This window comes from Typopeltis vanoorti, chromosome 18, assembly GCF_054136105.1.
Source record: "Typopeltis vanoorti isolate ZY-2024b chromosome 18, IOZ_Tvanoo_1.0, whole genome shotgun sequence".
Taxonomy (NCBI): Eukaryota; Metazoa; Arthropoda; class Arachnida; order Uropygi; family Thelyphonidae; genus Typopeltis; species Typopeltis vanoorti.
Window position 1 is genome coordinate 93,987,875 of NC_143566.1, and position 18,264 is coordinate 94,006,138.

Below are 18,264 nucleotides of genomic sequence, written 5' to 3' on the forward strand. Positions count from 1 at the left end.
ATGTAGTAAAATATTAGGTATATTAATTCTTTGTAATATATCAAACAGTATATATCTTTTTTACTTGTCAAATTCTTTTTCATAATATACAAATATTCAAATATACAAACTAAAGATGAGTTTCTAAATTATATTCTCTTCTTTTCTCTATAAGTAGTTTTAAACAAACAACAACAAAAAAAAACTACCTTCAGTCTAATAATCTGTCAAAGCAACAATAGCAATCTAATATTTTTTTACTTTATATTTTCATTTTTTTTTTTAAATTAACGATTCTACTATATATTTTGTAGCATGTATGCAATAAACTAATACCTCTGTAATTAGCAGGTTTGTGTTATCCTCCCTTTTTTAAATATAGGTATTACTGTACTTGTATTATTCCATTCTATTGGTATTTGTCCAATGTATATTTAAGAAAATCAATATATAAAGTTCAGTCAAAAGTGGGATTACTCTATAATTATAATTATATTATTCATTATAAGTATATTATCGTTTGTTTATATACTAACATTTACAATAAGTTTGTATACTGATAACGACATTAACTTACTAAATCGTATATGTGAACATTTATGAAAATTTATTTATTCGCTTAAATTGATTTTCTTATAGAGGTCGCAATTCTCAATTTAGTCCCCTTGACATTATCTATATAATGCTCTAACCTGGAGAGGTGCATTCTTTGGAACATCTTCGTGTACGTTCATTGTGGAAATGGGGTTGGAGAAGCATTGCATGTTTTCTTGCAGTATAAGTGTTTCTACATCGTTTCGGGAAATAATCCTAGGTATGTGTTATCCGGTTAATCTTAACATGTATGATATTTATTTCCCATTTCGTCCATTGATGTATGACAATGGAGATATTCTCTTAGTACAGAGTACATGATTTCCCAGGAAATTTCGAAAATTTCTTGACAAATTTTTACTTCTGCATTATGAGAAGAATCGCATCGTTCGGCATTTTCTATAAAATATAAAATTTTGAAGCTTGTAAGTGAATGATTATTCAGTATTAATACCGAGATATTTTTAATATACATTATTTTATTTTATTTTATTTATTTTTGCTGGGACCATCCACATTCATTGTCAGCAAAACGTTCCTCTCGTTGCAGTGCTTTTGTTTGCGTTATGCTATTTTTGAATTAGCAAAGAAATTTCGAGAAAGGAAGCAACTGCAAAACTTGCAGCTTACTCTCATAGGGAAGGAAGTAGAAATTTGATTTATATCAATCCTTTCGAAATTTTTGTTATTATAATTTTCCAGTATTATTTGCGTGCTATATGCATTTTTTGGAGAGCCAAGGCTTCAATTAGATAAGTGGGATGCAATTCTCTGAAAACAAAAATCTTTGCATTGCTTATTGGGAAAAGTAGATAAGTTTTTTTTTTTTTTTTTTTTTTTAATATAAAAAAACATGCAAGCAGTCTATAGAAGGCTAATGTAAAAGAGATCACTAGAAGATTGATAGAGATGGTGAAGCATGACTATCACATTCCTTACTCCTACAATTTGTGTACTGATTTGATCCCACTCATGGCACTGCCATTCCAAATTGTCCCCCTTTTTCCATGGGTCACTTTTCTTTGGAGAATTTTGATCTCAATCAAGTACACTACATTCCAGGAGATAGAGGCAGGAACAACTGGCCATTCCTGGAATTTTGGGATAAAGAACTGAAAAATGCATTGCTGGTGGAGTTGATAAATGAGTAGTATGCTTATTCATGACTTATTTTTCACGGTATTAACAACACACACTTATCAACAAAGATGTTTTATTAACGCTTATATTTCGCTGATTTTCAACTCGGCATCACCAGAGCACAACACATGTAAACGCGACAGTGAGTGAGTGAAACAACAATATTTGGTTTTATTTTCCTGATGATTTCTTTGGGCCATGATGTCAAAGAAATCGTCAGGAAAATAAAACCAATTCATGTTAAAACGCCCCGTATTTATGGGATTACCAAAATTCCACAAAACTAAATTCCTCTACGCCCCATAGTTGATAGCATATAGTCCCACATATAAACTGGCCCAGCATTTAGCTAAGTCACTTGCCCCTCTTACTGGCAACTCCTCTACTTTTGTAAAAAAAAAAAAAAATTCAATCCATTTCAAAACACTGGTTAAAAATCTAATCCTAAAAGATTCAGACATAATGGTTAGTTTCGATGTCACCTCCTTATTTACCAATGTACCACTTATAGACACTGTTGATTTAATCAAGTCTAAATTTTCCCCCAGATATTTTTGAATTATTTCAATTTACCATGAATGCAGGTTACTTTACATGGGGTAGAAATTCTACAAACAGATTAATGGTACTGCTATGGGTTCCCTCCCTCTCTCCCCCGTTAGCAAATTTTTACATCGAACACTTTGAAAACAAAGTACTTACCACAGCTACATACAAGCCACAAATGTGGTTGCGCTATGTAGATGATGTGTTTGCCATCTAGCCCCATGGACAAGACACTTTGGATGCTTTGGTCGCCTACCTAAACAGCCAACACCCCAAAATTCATTTCACAGTAGAAAAAGAATCGAATAACTTTACCATTTCTTGACACATTAGTCACCTGCCTTTCAGATGGATCACTATCTTTTTCTATTTACAGAAAGCTTACACACAGGAAGATACCTACATAAACAATCACATCATCATCCAGTCCAACAGTACGGCATTTTAAAAACACACAGAGCCAGAGCCATTTTGTTCTAACGATACAGCTCTGGCCACTGAACTCCAGTACCTGTGCCATACGTTCTTAGCCAACTGCTACAAAATAGATAAAATACTACATAGGCCCATTACTCTGCCCTCCCCTAATACACAAGAATACAACACGAACATTTCTATTCCCTATATCAGAAGTACATCGGAAAAGATAGCCAAAGTATTGTTGAAACATGGCCTTCAAACCTAATGTCAAGCTGGCAACTCTCCACTTGCCTAAGGATAAACTTCACCCTTTAGCACACTCAGAAGAGTGTATGAAGTTCCATGTGACTGACTTGGCCTATTATGGGATATTTATAGTTATAACCAATAACTTAAACCATAAATTTTAATATCACTGCCACTTGGATGCTTATTTTAAGATCCATATAAAACATAGTTGAACTTAATATTTCCAACTAAATACAACTAGGCAAATTTTTATTAAATTTTTTGAACTCTGATTATCTACTTGTAATTTTACTATATATTTGAAAATTGAATTGTTATATTCAGAATTATCAAAGCATGCTCTGAATAGATAAATGATTGCAACATGAGATGAGTACGTATTAATCCTAACTCTTAATTTTATTTTAACAGATGGTTTCTTCTTCAAATTGAAGATGTGTAATACACATATATTGATGAGTGACACATGAGCTGGTATGTTTATATTAAATCATTATTTAAATAATAGATTTACAAAAAACTGGTAAATGATGAGCAGCATTTGTCCGTGTTTCAACTGAAGTTATGAATGAGAATTCTCTTCTGATACCAGATGTTTTCAATTATACTTTTTCAGTCTTTCATGAGTAAAAATACCTTTTGTTTGGTTGCATATTAAGTAATCCTAATACATCACTAGTTGTACAAAGTGAAATTTTAACAGGACTTGGTCTGGTTTGACAATCTAATTGCTATACAAATCTAACATCTATCATACTTTATCTTAATTGATGTGATTAATCAATTGGAAGAAGGATGCTACGTTGTATTCTTTGATTGGGGAAAGACTCGAGTTCGATTCTTGTCATGACTGGAGGAGTTTTTTTTTCACTTAAATGCGAGTTGGCTGATCTCATGGAGGTAGCAGGGTTTTTTCTACCAGAAACTTGGTGTTTCATACTGCATATAGACAAATTGGCCTTCAGGACATGCAATTTACAGACAAAATACTATTGGTGGACCAGTAGATGGCATTGATGGAAGTGGTGGGTGGAAAGTTGTAGGTTAGGTGCTCTCCTTCCAAGGAGTTTTGACCTCCTTGGAGATGTCATGAAATAATAATCACATCATTCAGCAAAGCATTCCATTATGATATCTTCCCAAAAAGGGAGTAGGTAGAGAAATAAAACTTTCATAGATATTGGAAAAAAACCAACATTTTCAAGATATCTGGGAAAGAGCATAGTTTCTAACTGGCTACTCTCTAAATATCCACTCTTGTTGATAAGCTTATGTTGGTAACACATTATAGATCTGAGAGCTGGGTCAGAAGTAAAACACTTGACCAAAGACTAGAGACCACAGATATGAGAGTCCTGAGAAAGATTATAGGCATGAACAGATGGTATCAATGGCAATATATTTAAAACAAGGATATTAGGAAAGAACTAGACATTGTCAGCATCCAGGAATGCATTAGCAGAGCTAATCTTAGGTGGTATGGTCACTTAAACAGAATGGGCAAGGAAAGATTAGCAAAACAAGTGTTCTCTGCCAGGTTGGCAGCAAAACGACCCAGAGGAAGACCAAGATATAGGTGGATTGATACGGTACAAAGTACCTTAGACGATAGAAATATAAGATCTGATAATGTTGGAGTCTTGACAAGTAACAGACTGGGGGAATATTGTAGATAGGAAGTTAGTAATGATGTAAATTTTTCATGTAGTACTATCATATCCTGTACACCCCTTGAGGGTACATGGCAGGAATTTGATGACTTAATCATTTTGGGTAAATTACAACATATACTAAATATTAATTAAAAGAACTTTAATCAATACTTCCTATGTTTTGGCAATATCCCATTGCCATCTTCATGGAAACATACTTATGATAGGTGCACGAACAACGAGCAAATGAGGCTGAAGAGAATAACTAATATTATTCCTAGAGTCCTAAAGGTGCCCCTAGCAGGCTGAATTGGGTTGTCTTAGCTGTTGGGCTGATGTTCTCATGATGTAGGCTTCCCAAATTTGTTGAGGTTTGGGAAGTTTTTTAGAGCTGAGGTTGATTCCATTAACAATCTTCGTATTTATATTTGCTGCTATGTAGTAAAGTGGCTTTCTTCCATCATATTCTGTGGCAGGTATCCATAGCATGGTCTGCAAGCCCAGAATGGCTGTATTGGTGAAACTGGATATAGTTACGTTCTAATATCCTGATATTAGCTGTCTGTCCTGTTTGGCCATAGGACAGTTTACAGCTGCAAGGGACCTGGTATACTCTAGGTAGGTCTAGGGAAAGTGGCTGGTCTTTGGTGGAGCTGATAGGAATGCAAATTTCTTATGGTTTATAACAGGTCGTTAGGTCATTTCTTTAGGATTTTGGTTAATAATTTTTCGCAGGTTCCCTGGATAAGGAATGGTAATAGATTTAGTATAATCTTTATGAAGGGAGGGGGTGCAGGTTGTTAACTGGTTTTAATATTTTTTGGGGATTTTAGCCATTGTCTAAGAATGTGTTAAGGACATGGTTTAGTTCAATGGTAAATTCATAACTCTCCACTCATCCTACTGATTTCAAAACCATGCAGTATGCTAACATTCCAGGCTATCTACAACTAGTGCTTTACTTACTTAATACTATCTTCCAGTGGGGTAAGGAAACTCTTGTCATTCAATGCCACCAAAACCTTTTCTTGTGCAAAACGCCCATCTCACCTACCCTTACTCTCAGTAATACACAAATTGCCAGGCAATATCAGATCTCTTTGCTTGGCCTAAACATGAATAGTCTCCTTAGCATCCAAAAAGCTGGGCATTTTCTTTTGTTCAAGATCCTCTTTTACACCCAGCTGACTTAACTATATACAAATCCCAAATTTGGCCATGTATAAAATACTACTCACATGTTTAGGTGGTGTACCTAAAACATCAATTAAAAGCGCCTCCATACCGCACTTGGAAGAACGACTGTACATTGCGCCCTTTGATTGGAAAAAGCCAGAGTTCGACTCATCATGACTGGAGAAATCTTTATGGACTTTCAAATGAAGGTGAGTTAGCCAATGTCATATGGAGGTAGCAGGGTTTTTTCTCCCAGAAACTCTAGTTTTTCATCCCACATCCAGACAAATCAGCCCTTCAGAACACATGCAGTTTACAGGCAAAAGACAAAAAAACTTGTTGGTTGATGGTGCTGATGTTGATTGGTAGTAGTGGAGACAGTTGTACAGTGGGTGTCCTCCCATAATGAGTCTTCAGACTCCTTGGAAGTGTCACGAATAATGATTAATCCTTCTTGCTTTTCCAGAGGCAAGCAGGCTTATACAATGTTTCATCACTCTACTGGTACTTTCTTGGTTCTGCTCCAGTGAATTGGCAACAATCATTCTTCCACTTTCTGTTAATATAAAAGCAATAGCTACTCAGCATTCCTTTACTGTGCAACTGCAAATGCATTAAACTTGCTTCTGTTACTTTTATTCTGTCCGGGAACAGCCTTCCTCGTGAAGTATTCCTAAACTACTACAATCTGCAAATCTTCACATTATAGGTCCCTTAGTCTATGTATATGATATTAAAAAAGAAGTGGGATGAAGAGGTTATTGCAGTTTATGGATAATAATGATAGAAGTATTTGGAATAAGGGTGAGCTGATTGTATGAAGAGCCAAAGGCTTCAATTCGGCAACCTGAACTTATTTAAGTTAAGGGATATTACATCCCATATTGTTTCTTAGCCAAATAAGAAATTCAGTTTCATGCTGAATATAGAAACTAAGTTCGGCAATTCCAAGCATAAGCAAATACCTGGATAGTGCAGCACCTGACTCATTTGGTAGTGCAAGCTGAGGCAACTCATAGCAAGGGTGGAGCAAGCTCTGATCACTGTTCTTGGTATTTTACCCATAATGTGAACATTATGGGTTACCCATAAATGGTGCCATTCATTCACTATTGTTTGAAGTGAACTGCTCAAGATTAAAAGTAAATTAGACTTCAGCAGTTGGTGGAGAAGGCAGATTCAGATCTTATAGGTGGTAAAGAAAATGCTGTAGTCATTTCACATATGAGAACCTGTATTTGCAGGGCCTGCTCTACTGACTGGGCAACACATGAATTTGCATGGAGTTGCAAAATTCCTAGGTGTGGACTTGTGTATTTGATTGTCAGCAAAGCTTGTAATACCAATAAGGAACTGAATGATGTGCTGTGAAGTAAACATTTAGCAGGAAACCAAGATGATACACCAAACATTCTCAAGAGTTCTATATGGACTATAGAGATGGATGGTGAAATGTGTATATCTTGCCTTCAAAGAAGTTAGGATGAAACCATTATGGAGAGCTTGAATTCGCAAGAAAATGTGATGGGCCACTTGTATCATTACAGTTTTGTGGACATGTTCAACAGGTACCATAGGAGATAGCCTGAGAGGTTGAATTGATCACTCATTACCAGGAAGATGAAGAGGCCGGCCTTAACTCATGGAGAAGAGTTGTAGCAGCAATGCTACAGAGGGTGACAAGAAGGTTTCGAATGACTGATCAGGAAAGGGATTGCAAGGCAACTTGAACAGTGTGAACATGTCTAAAAGTAGTGAAATCTCACACCAAATGCCTGCACCTCATTCCCTTTCAAGGGAGTGAGTTGAGGTATTGATTCCTTAACTTCCTGTTTCCTTTGAATAACATGAAACACCTTAGTGCAATGTGGAATCATTGATTCCAGGCTGAGACAATTTTTAAAAAAAAAAAAATTGTCTGGTATAAAGATAGGATTAGGTTAAATTTCTTCAATGGGTCCAGAAGGATGAACTCCTTATGTAGGGTTCAGCAATAATTCATTTGTTTCCAGTAGATTTCTAGAGCCTACTGATTTGCTATTTTTCAAGATTTTTTAAAAATAAAACCTTCAGTCTTTAACTTTTTTAATTCCTTTTTATATTAGATGCCTGGAAGAAGCATGTTGCAGAAACTGATGTTATAGCATTCCAAGCTGAATAGCTGGAATACCAGAAAGTATAAGATTTTAGGTATGCTTCTTTCCCATTTATGTAAATGTACCTATTAGCAAACAGTTTTAAATTACTGAAATGTCCTGACACTCCACAGGTATATGGATATTGTAAAATTCCTTATTGCTATCTACTTTTGTAGCACAGACAATGAGTTTGCTATAGTGAACTAAATTATAGTGCTAAGAATGATGATTTTTACGTCCGTGTTGATGAAAAAAAAGTGATTAATACGAAATCTGAACTTAGCTATTTTGATTTAAAATATATTCTGGAATATACTTTTGGGTTTAGAAATATTTCAATGAAAAAAATATTTTCTTTTTCTAGGTTTGTTTTGCAAGTGATCTATTAAGTCAGGTAAGCAGTGATTAGCTAAATTTTTATCATTTTGCCCAGCTCGGTTTTAATTGATACTTTCCAAGATATTTAAAATTTAGCTAATAGCATTTGAGCGTTCTATATAAAGGAATATTTTGTGAAAAATATTTTTGCAATTTTTAAATTGGAACTCTACACATTCTCAAATACTTGCATTATAGCATATGTTTATGTCCAACTGAATTCATGATTTGAAAGTATATAATAGTTTTATTAACCCTGCATGATGCAACCATGATAGTATAAAGTACTGTGAATGTGTAGGCCCAGAAGACTCATTATGGGAGATCCACAAGGCCTCCATAACTCATTCACTGAAGTGTAACCACAACCACCTGGCACTCATTCACTACCTCCAAGCAAAATCTATCCCTAACCACTCTTAAACACACTGATTCCTTCTTTCTTTTTGCCATGTACTTAATCTTCACTGTCAATCCTATAAAACCCCTTTAGTAACTTAAAGCTTCTCTCATGACCTTTTTCATATCAGCTAATTATTGAAGCCTACAGGTCTGTAGCCACATTCAATCTATTCTCATAGAGCATTCCACAGACTTGCCACAAATCAGGTATCGTTCTGTAAACATATCCAGATTCTCTAGATATGGAGAACAAACTCCATCCCTGCTTGTATTTCAGTGTAATCTAGTGTGCTATATTGGGCAACTTAATTTCAATCAACCCCAAGTTTCTGCAAGTTCACTTCCATCAATATATATTACAGATCATTATGATTTCTTATAATGCATCACCTGCCACATTTAAACTGGTAACCAACTCTAACCAGTATTCCCTTGAATGACATCTGAACACTTAAAATGCCTTTCCAATGGTAAATTTTTGTATATAAATTCCCCATCATTAAAACTAACCAGTAGTCTACAATCGTTGTTTTGGTGGAACCTTTTAGTGCTGTCAATATCCAATTAAACTCCAACATGACCCAACTCTTCCATAAACTACTCTCTATCTCTCAATCACCACCCTTTAATCCAATTACCAGATTCATAATCCCCATCTGTCTAATTTATGCAATAGATTCTATGTGGAATGCTTTTGCAGTTTAGTGACATTACTAAATAGCCATTTCTCTTATCTAACTCCATGTTCACTTTTATAAAAAAAAAAAAAAAATAATTACTAAGGCCTTCATACCCTTTTCATTTCTATCAACCCAGTCCTGAATTTTGTCTTGCCAATTTCTCCTCCAATATCTGTATTAACCAATAGTTAATAATCCAACTTTAGTGCCTTCCTCTTGGATAGGAAAATCTTATTTTGTAGAGTAACTAAAAGTGATGAATTTTTACGTCCGTGTTGATGAGAAAGATGATTATTACTAAATCTGAATTTAGTTATTTAGTTTAATGATTTCAAGGTTATATTTTCAAACTGAAACTCACTAAAATCTTTCTCTCCCTTAGAGTTCAAACAAGATTCTGTCAGTTAGAAGTGTTTAATGTAAGTTCATTTTTGTTTTAGATCAACCCACATTGAAAAATAATAGTATTCATTACCTGGGGGCTGATTGAGTCTTACAGTTCAAAATTTAACTTCCATTCTGCATATGCTATTTTGTTATAATAAAATTTAATAATTTCACATTGATTCCAGTAGTTTATAATGTATCTTGTCCCTGTCAGCCATTTACTATACAGTACTAATTTTATAAAAGTGCAGTAGCTAGCATTTGCATGCTGTTAATCAGTGCCTGTGTATTAATTTTGAATTGTTTTACTATTTACTATATAGTGTAAAAACTTGATCTAAATTTGACGCATGGCTGTTTATTTTTGGCTCTTCAATACCACAATTAAAAGCTAAAGTGAAATTTAGTTTCTGATAGTGCTGGTTAATTATTGTTATTATTAATTATATAAATGTAACATTTTAAAACAATTTGCAAGAAAACTAGTTAAGGAAAGTTATTTCAATGTTATGGAAAATTAGTTGGATGCTTTGAAATTTCAGTGATGGAAATTACTAGTATAATACAAAATTGTTTTGGACAAGATTCAAATAATTTAAGTTAAATGAGGCAACAGATTAAGGCTAAGAAACTAATAGAAATTGGAAGAGGATCTCCAAATCAAGAGATTCATTTTTAGAAATTATGGACTTTACAACCACATTAAAAATAACTTTTAATATCCTGACGTTTCAATCATCATCTGGAGTATATATAAATGCACAAGCTGAGTTACATTACATTGAGTAAAGAAACAATGAATTTGATCATAGGTTAATCTACTGGCATGACCTTTAGTGAAAAAACTAATTTTTTTTATGGTAGTAGCAACATCAGAGTCCGCTATTTTTAAATATGGAAAACTCGAATGTATTAGCAACATCAAATAAGAGAAATTGGATTGATTGTGCAAATAGGATTACTGAGACAACGTTGGACATTTCAAAGGCCTTGCACAAACTTTGATTAATGGAATAAGTGATAGTACATCTCTTTCCCATCCAGTACTCAAGGATATGATCAAAATGATGTTAGATATTATGTTTTTATGCCTCTGGCTTTAAAAAACATTGGTATGATATGATATTAAGGAAGTCTTTTTTGAAGAGGTCTTTCTTGGAAGTTATAAAAAGGTGTGCATAAGAGTGCAGCATGACTTGCATGGAGAGTAGGTATCACTTATATCATCTGATTCCTTTTACAGTACTTTTTTCTCTTTCTAAGCTTTTTCAATAGCTTATAGAATATTTTCTGTTATTACCAAAGTCTTCCAGTGACTGGCTAGTTTTACATAGTGCTTTTGCACAGCTCTGCTTTTTTACAATTTTTTTTACTCTGTATTCTCCAAGAGTACCAAGTGACTTACTTTCTAGGAACATCCCATGTGCTTTCTTCTTTTCCCGAGTTCCCCAGGCAAACACGGTATCTAACTAAAAACTTGTCCAATTTTTCACTTACATGAAATAAGTGTTTGTTTGCATTTGAAATTTTCAAGGTCATTAAGACATCACAAAGGCTAACTTGAAATAAAATTACCATGAATTGAAATGTTTGGCTGGCTGCCAGCTCAATACAGTGTGTGGTGTTCACTTCCAGTTTCAAATCCTCTGCATTTGTTCTGAGCCAGTGGGAACACACTATCAACAGTGAATGAGTACTTATTCTTGCCTGTTAATTTCTTCAGCATGGTGTTAGTAGTAACTAGTCCTAAATAGAAATCAAGCAGGTACATACCATTATTATTGCTCTTTTCTCTAAATTTTCCCTAAATGTTTGTCTAATAATTCCCTACTCTTGTTTAGGTTTCTAACAAGGCCAACACTTCCTTAATTGTGCAAACAGCACAGATTTTTTGACACAGTTGGTATATACTTCAAAATCAGGTGGCTGCTAATATGTCAATTAAATGAAGGACATTAGGTTCACAGTTTGATTAGTTCAATGAGAACCGAATTTTGAAATGTGGACAGTTCAGTTAAGTGCTGAATATTGTGTATAGTTGGTCTTAATACCAGTTAATCCTATGTACATAGTATCTAACAAAGTATTGTCTGATTTGCCTTTTGGATACTTTGCCTCCATTCAAACTTCACTTGAATCCATTCTTGAAATATGTATGTAGTAACTACATTGTTAGTGTAAAGTAGGGATGTACAGACCGCGGCTCTCCGTTGATTTGCTGGCAGCCCACATCATGTATTTAACTTTAACAAGTTACACGATAGGCCATTTTTAAAAATGGTACATGCGCAAAGCAAAGTAGCTGTGACATCACGATTGCCTCTCTACATTATTACTAACTGATAATCGGTTAGTAATGTTAACAATTTTTATAATTTGTCATATGAGTATTTTTGTTTTTGTAAGTGTGGTTGTGACAATTATCACCCCTAGGAAACGCTAAAAAATTCTACAATGGATAAAGCAGGACCAAGTAGGAAACTCAAACTACAGGATGAAAAACGGCAGTTTCAGGATAGCTGGACCGAAAAATATGGTTTAGTGCAGTTGTTTAATAATGTGTGCTTGATTTGCAGAAGTGCTGTAGCCATACCAAAATGAAATTGTAATATCAGGAGACACTATGAAAGTCTGCATTCTACATTTTGAAATCTACCCAAAGAAACATGTAAACAAATTCATTTTTGAAATGAGAATTGACAGGTCAGCAAGCGATAAACAATCTTCCCTGACATAAAAAATCTGGATTGGTTATGTGACTTAGCCTAACTTAGACGTTACTAATCATTTAAATACGCAACTTCAGGACAAAGATCAATTGGTTATTCAACTTTTTGGCCACATTTTGTCTCTTTTCAGTGCAAGTTGAATCTATTTCAAATCCAACTGAAGTCAGGAAATTACATCCATTTTCCTAATTAAGTTTCTGAAAAGTTCATTGTCAACTTCAACTGTGTATGTTGAAAAGATTAACTTCATATCAGCCTTCAAGGATCGGTTTTCTGATTTTTAAAAAAGTGAAACCGTTGCTATCAACATTCAAAACGATGAGAGCCTGCAAAATAAAATTAAGGAAGGCAATTTATTCAACTTCTATCATTGTCAATAAAAACAATTATAAATGGTTGCTACATGATGCATGAAAGTCATGAAAATGTGCAAGCCTCTTTGGCTCAATATATATTTGTGAACAAACTTTTTCAGTCATGAATATTAAATCAAAAAATAGGAACCGCTTGACTGAAAATTTAGAATCAATTTTGTGGTTTTTCGAACCAAATATCAAAACAATTGTCAAATCAATGCAATGTCACGCATCAAATTAAATTCACTTACTTTTTATTACCTTTTTTGTAACATTATGATAGGTATAAATAAACAATATATGGTAGATAACTTTTTTTGGCGGCCCTCCCATAAGTAACAGTGGAACTATGCAGCCTTAACAAGTTTGTTCATCCCTGGTGTAAAGTGTTTACTGCTCTGAACAAGAGCATTTGGATCTGTTTAGTAAAAATATTTTTTCTAGTATTAATACTGATTTTCTCATAACATGTAGATTTATTAAATCAATGTTTTTGCTTAATTATCTAATGTAAAATAGCTACAGTCTTAATATTAATGGTATAACTTTATTCTTTAGGTAATTTCAGTTTTTATTTTTATAGGTGTTCTGATGGCCAGTAGTTAAACTGTTCAAAAAAGTTTTGTGGAAGAATTTCTTGGAAGCAGAGTGCCGAAAAAATACTTCACCAGAATTTTCCAAATGCACATTTCTATTTGAGAATCTTAACCCTCCGAGAAAGACTTCCAAAGAGGAAGCGCTTACTCAATTCATCTCAATTGAGATGCCTTTATCTAACATTTCATACTAAAGTGCTGGACTTTTGTCTTTATAAAACTATACATGAAATGTGGAAGCAGTATATGGATGATGTGGTAATCATTTGCAGTATTTATCATATGAAAGGACAAAAGTGAAATTTAAAGCAAACCAGCAACAGAACTGTAATCCTGAAATGTTTGTAAAATAAAACTTACTGTAAATGTTTATCTTTATGACTTTATTTCACTTAACTATAACATTATTTTGCATTAAGAACAATTCAGCAGGAGAACTTGCATACTTTGCTGGATTGGATCAAGTGTTAAAAATTATATTATGTAAAACTGAACACTGAAAAATTTGTTGGTATGTACATGGATTATGCTGTGGCCTGAACATGCTGGTAGTACCCAAGGCAAACATAGATTTTCATAAATCTGTCAAATACCTGGTGACAAGCAGCTACAATAAACTCTCTCAAATGAAATCAGACCTATAACCTCAGCATTCAGAAAAAGATCAGATTACCTCATGTGACTAAACGATGTTTACAATTACTTTAAACATAATCATTAAGAAACCAATGCACTGACTAGTTCATTCAGTTAGGAACCTAATAACATGTACATCAAATCAAACAGCATAAGACCTTAGATGTGGTCATGGGACTCCATTGACAGAAATTAATTTAATGCTCTAACCAGTATGGTTATGGCCCTCTTGGCTATACATAAACTAATTTACTTTATCACTAAAACCAGTAACTATATGTAGTTTATAAACTACAAAAGCTATCATATATCAAATGTATTATAGCCTGAAGTGAGTGTATACAGTGATGGAATGGTAAAACTTCAAAAAAAACTCAGATGCCTGCAATAAATGTATATATGGGATAGATACTGTCCAAGTTTGGACAAAAATTTCACAAAGCAACATCTACAAATAAACAATTGCTGCAGAGGGCACAAGGTCAGGTTATTACAAGTAGTACAGAAATACTTAATAACAGAAATACTTAATAAACAAAGTATATTACAAGTAGTACAGATATACTTAATAAACAAAGTATATATGTATGAAACAAGCCAAGGAATGCAGTATCTACATACATACATATTACAAGTAGTACAGATATACTTAATAAACAAAGTATATATGTATGAAACAAGCCAAGGAATGCAGTATCTACATACATACATATAAACAATGTGCAAAGGTTACAGCAGTACAAAAGGTTACAGCAGTACATACATAGACAGTCAAAATGCATGTACAAGCAATACAAGAAAACCTTGCTTAACATAATTAAGTCATCAAATTCATAACTCAAATTTTGAAGATGATAGCCCCTGAGTATTGACTCACCCCCCCCCCCCCAAACCGGTTCTTGAACACTGGGTAGCCCATGAGTTTCAAAGTGACATGAAAAGGCTTATCATGATCATGATTGCTAAGTGAAATAGTGTTAATCGAATAAACAATAGGAATAATTATAATTCATCCATCAGTAAATGTAAATTTGGAAAAAAAAAATAGCTAACTTACATTAGCTTAAAAAATTTGGAAAAGTATATGTATATAAAAGAGGATGAAATTAAAAATCAATTACTTACATTTTTATTTATATATTTTATTTATATTTATAACTTGGGGATACTGTATATTAGTGCTACCAGGTAATTTTATAAGCTTATAAAACCCTAATATATATGTCTAAATAAACATTTGAGCTACAATTTTACAAGAAAATTAAAGATTTTTGAATAGTGCAACTTTTTCATCTTGTCATATACAATTTCCAATAGCTGGCGATCGCTTTATCAAGATTTCGGTGGACTTTGAAGCTTCGTTGTATGTATTGTATGCATTGTATATATCAGCATCACGGTTTCCTTAGCATGCTCAATGTGATTTTTAATTGATCAGAAATTTTTTAATAAATACAAGAACGTGTCCTTTGAGACCCAAGTTGTACAGGTTTTAATTTAGAAAGTATTTTACCTTGGGTATAATAAATGTTAAAAATACCAAGCAATTTTAAAGCTGGTTTTACTCCATTTCCCAAGTAAGCAAACAGACAAACAAGTCAAGTTTGCGCCTGCAAGTGATGCAAGACTAGCTGATCCTACAGGTAGTGCAAGACTAAGGCAACTCGTGGTAAAGGTGGCATAAGCTCTGATCACTAATCTTAATTAATAATATAATATTTACCCTTAATGCCAAAACAAAATAAAGGTCGAAACCGGTCTGGGTAGTGGCCCCTTGCCTTTAATACAAAACATCATACATCCCCTTCTTGGATGATGTGTTTTGGCATTAAGGGTAAATATTACGATTAGTGATCAGAGCTTATGCCACCTTTACCACGAGTTGCCTTGGACTTGCACTACCTGTAGGATCAGCTAGTCTTGCATCACTTGCAGGCGCAAACTTGACTTGTTTGTCTGTTTGCTCTGGTTTTATTCCTTCCTTGGGAAGGAATAAAACCAGCTTTAAAGTTGCTTGGTATTTTTAACAGGTTTTAATTTAATATGCCAAGCCATTCTCCAGGCTGTCATAAAATTTTTCCATGTCAAAGATGTTGCTTCAGAAATGCATCTTTTATACAAGTTTCTAAACGAACCAAAAATAGTCTAAAGTTGAACGATGTCTATGGAACCTCCCATTGTGTATTGGAGAGGAGATTGTTGCTTTCTAAATCTAAGCACCGGATAAGTTGGCATTAACCTATTTTTCTAGTATAGTATAGCTATAGCTATCTTACAAAGATAGCTGCTCAGAGCAATGGGTCAATAATTATTTGATTCTGTTGAATCTTTTCCTGTTTTTGGGACATCAATGACAATTGATTTATGCCAAGAATTTGGAAACTCTTCCTCTGTAAGTATTCTATTGTATAATAAGAGGAGATTTATGGCAGATGATTTATCATTTCGTAATGGATGTCATCGGGACCTACAGCACTAGGGTGAGATGAGATAGTAGGAGAGATCCTTTTAGTTCCTCCTTAACAAATTAACAAATGGCTGATTGTATGGATCAAAAACGTTGGTAGAAAAATTTAGCCTTTGTTTCTCTTTCTGCTCATTATCATTATATCATTATATTAAAAATTCAGGATATGAAGTTGAGATCCTGGCATACAACAACGCTTCCATTGCAGTGTAATGGAAGCGTTGGGCAATGTGTTCTATGTTCTATATACCTGCATTTCATTTTCAAGATTTTATTCCATAACTGGTCATTTGTTTAATTGATGTAGCAAACTGGGTCCATCAAACCTGTGCAGTGGATGTGGAGTTTGCACAGCGCTTGACGCACGAAGGAAGACTAGTCGTTGCTAAGCCTTTTTTCGACCGGTTCCCGAGTTAGTCGATCTCTGGCATACGCGTGGGTTTTTTTTTCCCGAAAACGCGGATTTTTCGTCCTGTAAACTCAAGAAAATCGACTGTTGAACCCACGTCATTAAATATTATTGTGTTAGGGTTAAGGACCACGAGATGGCGGAACTGCCCACTCAGTTTCCAAAAGTTAGATAGGGCTAAATGGCCTTGCCTACTCCCTACACGGGATAAAAAAGCGTGCTAGAAGAGCACGCTTGAAAGCTATAAAGTTTGATGTGGGGTATCTACGAAATATAATCGACATGTTTTCGGGATGGAGGTTGTTGCTTCCTGGGCAATGCACTTGTTATCTGTTATGTTATATACTTTACTGCTTCATTGATAGGTGTTTGACTGACTGCATCAGCATTAAATTTTCGGATACCTCTATGAAAATATTCCAATCAGCCTGGTCCATTTTTCATATAGGTATCTGTGTGGGTGAGCATGGTTTCTGGGAAGACATTGTGCAAAGAACAGGAAAGTGATCGCTTCCATATCCATATGTTCTCTTCAACGTCCGACGTGAGCAGTGGAAAAATCGAAGGGAAGCAGATTGGAAGATCAATTGCAGAATATAAACGTGTAGGCGTATGGAAGAAAGTATTAAGTTTATTATTTAAAAGGGAGAGGTTATTATTATCAAGGATTCTTTCAATGATTCGACCTCGTCTATTAGTATTGGCGCTACTCCAGGATATTGTGACCATAAAAGTCATCCATCAAAAATATGGGTTCATGCAGTTGCAATAAATAAGCTTATCAAGATAAATTTCATTTAACTCAGCACTTGGTGTTAAATAAATTCAATATACTGTAATAAGAATCCCATGGATAGGCGAATTGCTACTGCTTCTAGAGCAGTATTAAGTTGACATGATGGCTCACTAGGATAGCTACTCCTCCATGAGCAAAACCACCTCCAGCACTGTCCTTATGTACAACAGTGAAATTCCTAAAGGTAGGGTCCTCATTGGTGCGTTTCTTGTAGACAGAAATAGAAAGGTTTGTGTTTTTGTAACAAAATTTTTATCAATATTCTGATGAAACCCACAACAGTTCCATTGTAAAATGTCTATTGTTTTCGCTTTATACAGACTTGTCTGGGTTTTGGGAGGATAAACTTACCTTTTCAGATTTATTTCCGGAGGTTGAGGGCATACTTTACGAGATTTTTATTTATCATTTGTTTTGAGAAAGTATGGATTCCAGTGTCCATCTCTTGCTCTGGCAGAGTATTCAATACAATACATCTGATGTGTTAGGGTCAGCTAGTAAGTTTAGTTTACTCCTAGTGGATACTGAAGTATC

General features: G+C 34.3%; 1 long non-coding RNA gene and 1 other non-coding gene across 2 annotated transcripts; both read left to right on the plus strand.

Annotated features, from left to right (window-relative positions):
* The first annotated feature begins 659 nt into the window (after nt 1–659).
* Nucleotides 660–13,792, plus strand: LOC150096947 (uncharacterized). Its single transcript, XR_016549804.1, has 6 exons — nt 660–793; nt 3,340–3,402; nt 7,862–7,946; nt 8,259–8,288; nt 9,737–9,773; nt 13,410–13,792. It is a non-coding gene; the product is annotated as an uncharacterized LOC150096947 (long non-coding RNA).
* Nucleotides 3,451–3,518, plus strand: LOC150096948 (small nucleolar RNA SNORD18). Its single transcript, XR_016549877.1, has one exon. It is a non-coding gene; the product is annotated as a small nucleolar RNA SNORD18 (small nucleolar RNA).
* Nucleotides 13,793–18,264: the final 4,472 nt, after the last annotated feature.